Below are 4,612 nucleotides of genomic sequence, written 5' to 3' on the forward strand. Positions count from 1 at the left end.
CAATTCTTCTACTATCTTCCTTATTCACTGTCCAGCTTTCACATGCATATGAGGCTATTGAAAATACCATGACTTGTGAGGCTGAAACTATGCAAATAAGGTATACGGAAAGGATTGGTCACTTTTGCCACCCTCTAGGCTTAAAATGGAGTCCTGGTGTGGCGCTGTGGGTTAATGCACTAGACTGCAAAGCCGTTTGAACTGCAAGGTCAGTGGTTCAAGCTCACCAGCTGCTCCTCGTAAACCCTATACAGGGTCGTTATGGGTCAGAACTAATTCAATGGCACTTCACAACAACAGGCTTAAAATGAGCCATCCTGGAGGCGAAGAGAGGAGAACCCCACTACCACCAAGAAGAGATGGGAAGGGCGTATGTTCTTTGGTGTTGGGGTCCTATGCTGAGAACCAAGGACTGTCCTTAAATCAGAAGACAGAGAAAGTTGTAACACTGGAGAGTGGTGGAGAAACGGCAGCAGCAGAACCAGGAGATTTGTGGGAGGCAGAGCAGTGAGCTTCCTGGCCCACAGGGCAAAGCACTTAGAGTTGGTGGGCTGACCCATGGAGCTAAAGAGCCAGGTGCTTTCTGGTAAGGCTGATTGGCAGAACAGGGTGCACTCCGGCACTTATTGGCAGAGCTCAAGAGTTTTGTAACAGTTATTCAAGCAGGGCAGAGGCTGGGCTGCCCAAGAGGCCTGAGGGGCCAAGAGCATGGCCAAGAAACTGTCCTGACCAAAGAATTGTACTCTGAGTTGTCCATGATCCTGAATTATAACTGGATACTTCACTGATTAACCTCATAGTTGTGAGTATAGTCTATGAAATCTGGGCGGCTGCAATGAACTATCCAAGCCAGCAGAGAAGTACGGTGCCATGGGAAGAACAACTGGTAAAAATGGAAAGGCGGTATGCTGACCTCCCCCTCATAGGAATCACCCTTGAGCTCTTGACCTTGATTTTCCTTCTCCCTTGTGAAGTTAGAGGTCACACTCCCCTGCCACACCATTTATTACAAGCTGTGGTGCAGTCCCCCCAGAGCAAGGGGATACGGAGCTTCTACCTCTGTCACTGACATGTACTCCTTAGGAGCCAATATGTCAGCCAGTAATTGCTTCTAGCTCAGAAAGCTAGGAAAGTCACCCCTGACCTTTTGCTCTACAAACACAGAACTTTAGAAGAAGGTGAAGGCTGTCCTTGCCCACCATGGTAGGAACTAGTATGAGAGTGTGAGGAAGGACAGTAAGCGGCCTGCAGCAGAGCACAGATCCCACCATAGCTCCTGGACAGGAGGCCACAGCCTGCTGGCTCTAGTGCTGCACCCATGGGGACCATCATTGGGCAGGAATTGTGCATGTCCCCTGACAAACCATGCAGCCTGGGGCCTCAAGTAGGCCACTTCTCCAGATCCAGGACCAGCTCCTAGGCAACATGCAGTCCTTCCAGGTGGCGGCAGGTGGCCCCTGCTCTCAGGACCACACTCCCACCTCTCCCTGGAGCATCAGGAAGAGCGGAAAGGCTCTACTTTTCTCACAGAAGTGGTAGTGGTGGTGGGGAAGCAATCAGCAGACCTGGAACTTACCTGTGTATTCTCTGTTATCAGCAGGGGGAGCAGGGCTGGCAGCCAAGCATCTGCATGAGGACGCCCACCCTACCCTTTGGAACCCCTTGAAGCATCCACAATGTGAGGTTAACTTGGTGACTTCAGGGACAGCTCTGGTGGTCCAGACCCTTCAGCTGGGCTTTATAATCAAGTAGGGACCAGGTCTAACTTTCCCTGGCTTCACAAGGGGGAAAGAGGATCAAACTAAATTCAGCCCAAGGCCAGTTCTTCTGAAGCAGAGGTCAGAAATGTCAGAAATGCTTCCAACTTACAAATTTTTAATCTTATACTGACACCAACCATCCTTCCCACCACTCTCTGCTTCACATCTGGGTTCCATAATCCATTGCATTGGCCACACAGAACTCATAACAATTCTCACAGTTATGGGCTTTTTTAGAGAAGTGAACAGGGTACAATTCAGGATCAGAAAAACCCAGGACGCAGCAGTTCTCCAGTCAGGAACGTCTCTTGTCTGCTGTATTGCAGACACGCCTCACTCTTGTCTTCAGCCTCTCAGCCATGTGACCCCTTGGCCTCTGCCTCAGTCCATGTGCCTACAGCCCACAGCAGCTTTGTCGCTCCATGCCACTACCTCTGCCCTTGCTGTTTTTTTAGGGAGGGATCTCACGCTCCACTCATGCTCTTCCTTCTTAATGGTCCATTCCATCTCAGGCTCCTTTTAAACCTAGCAAGACTAACCAATCCCAGCCCGTGTGTCCTGTATACCTTATCTGCATGGTCCCACCCAATCATTTGGTGGAAATTAAGTAGACATTGGATAGAAAAGCCATTATCAAGTAAATTCAAGGTACCACATAGAAGTTGCTTTGGAAGTAGTGGGCCTGAGTCATCACAAGTAGGTAACTGTTAGCTAAACACAAAGATCAAACAAAGCTGAGCTGTGGGGAGGGCTGTCCTAAGTCACTCTACAGTTTGGGTCAAGATGGCAGGTTTCTGGGACTCAGGCCACCCGAGGAGGGCAAGGTGGCAGTGGTTTTAGGGGTAGTAGCAACTTCATGCTGATCCCAAGTTTAAATGAACAGGTGTCATCTGTAGGAGACATCAGTGGAACTGGCAGTCAGTCACTGCAGCTTCTATACTAGGAAATCCTGCAGCTCGGTCACTGGGGTTGTGGACTGGACTGCAAGCCCCCAGTTCCCTGGCAATCATGTCTGCTGGCCTGGGCTCCTGGGGACTGCTGGAGCATGCTGGAGGCAAGGCGAGGTTGTCTACCTGCAGCGTTAACTCCTACAGGCTCTCTTCTGGGCCAGAGCATCCATGCAGAGAAGCAAGCGGACTTCAGGACAATAGGGGAGATCATCAGGGAACACTGAGCTTGAATACTGCCTTGGTGTCTTGTTTCTGCTTCTAAGAACGTCATATTTTATCAATAAATCATCAATGATTTGAGTAGAAGGCCTGTTGTTGTTTGTTGTTAGGTGCCATCGAGTCGGTACCGACCCATAGTGACCTTATGCACAGCAGAAAGAAACGCTGCTCGATCCTGGGCCAACCTCACTACTGTTGCCACACTTGAGTCCATCGATGCTGCCATTTGGCCAATCCATCTCATTGGGGGTCTTCCTCTTTTTCTCTGACCCTCCACCTTACCAAACATGATATCCTTCTCTAGCTAATGCTCCCTCCTGACAATATGTCCAAAGTACGAGAAATGAAGTTTGGCCATCTTGGCCTCCAAGGAGCACTCTGGCTGCACTTCTTCCAAAACGGATCTGTTGGTTCTTTTGGCAGCCCATGGCACTTTCAATATTCTCCTCCAACACCATAACTCAAAAGCATCAGTTCTTCCCCGGTCTTCCTTATTCACTGTCCAGGTTTTACATGCATATGAGGTTATTGAAAATACCATGGCTTGGGTCAGGCGCACCTTAGTCCTCAAGGTAACATCTTTGCTCTTCAACAGGCCTGTTAGGATCCCCTTTATTAACTCAGTGCCTTCAGGAAAGGTATGTTTATTCTTCCCAGTGACTTCCAATATGAGACTGTAAGTGACAAACACAAGTGGATAGGATATTTTAGATGCCTGCTGGGAAGTGGGAAGTGAAGGCGTCCAGGCCTGGGTCCCAGATGCCTTTGGTAAAAGGTGGAGGTGACTCTCTGCTTTCTCCTGCAATTTCTCCTTAAAGCCATCATCTGAATCTTAAAACAACAATCAACACTTTGTTTGAATTACACCAAACAAAAACAAAACCATTGTCATTGAGGTGATTCTGACTTCTAGCAACCCTATATTGGGTTTCCAAGACTAGAAATCTTTATGGGAGCAGATCTTTCTCCCACAGAGCAGCTGGTGGGTTTGAGCTGCCAATCTGTGGTTAGTGGACCAACACATAAGCCACAGCACACCAGAGCTCTTTAGGTTTCAATGAAGAAAGTCAAATACTAACTTTAGAAATGAAGAGCTTTATTTTCAAAGTTGTTTCCCTTTTCACATAGGGAGATACACGAGTTGGCCAGATGCCTGACTGAGAATGCTATCCTTGGCTAACAAGTACTCCCGTATCTTGCATCCATTTCCTCGTCTTTATCTTTGGAAGTTTGCTAGGGGTGGCTAACCCATAAAGACCATGATAACAGCCCCTGGAGGCTTCTAACTATTGCTGTGAAACTAATTTGGCTTTTTCACGTGGAAAGGGAAAAAAAAAAAACCAACTTCAAACTTTACACGTTTTCCTATTTTGATTGAAGCTTAAAATGGTTTTCAATTTTTGGTTCTGGTGTCCCAAAATCATATAGTTTTGTGAACTCATTCACAGTTCCATCAGAACTCTGTGCCACTAAATTATACATGTAGGAAATGTTGTTATGCATATTTTCACAATTAAAAAAAAAAAAAAAAAGAACTAAAGGGCAACTGAAGTCTGGGCATAAGACATTGACTTCAGACATTGTGGGCTCCAGAGCAATGCCACCCTGGTCTGGTCCTTGTCTCCCTCTGTCCCAACCTGGTCCAATCAGCTCTATCCCTGAAGCTGTTAAGTGCCGTTACGT

This window comes from Chrysochloris asiatica, unplaced genomic scaffold, assembly GCF_000296735.1.
Source record: "Chrysochloris asiatica unplaced genomic scaffold, ChrAsi1.0 scaffold00173, whole genome shotgun sequence".
NCBI lineage: Eukaryota > Metazoa > Chordata > Mammalia > Afrosoricida > Chrysochloridae > Chrysochloris > Chrysochloris asiatica.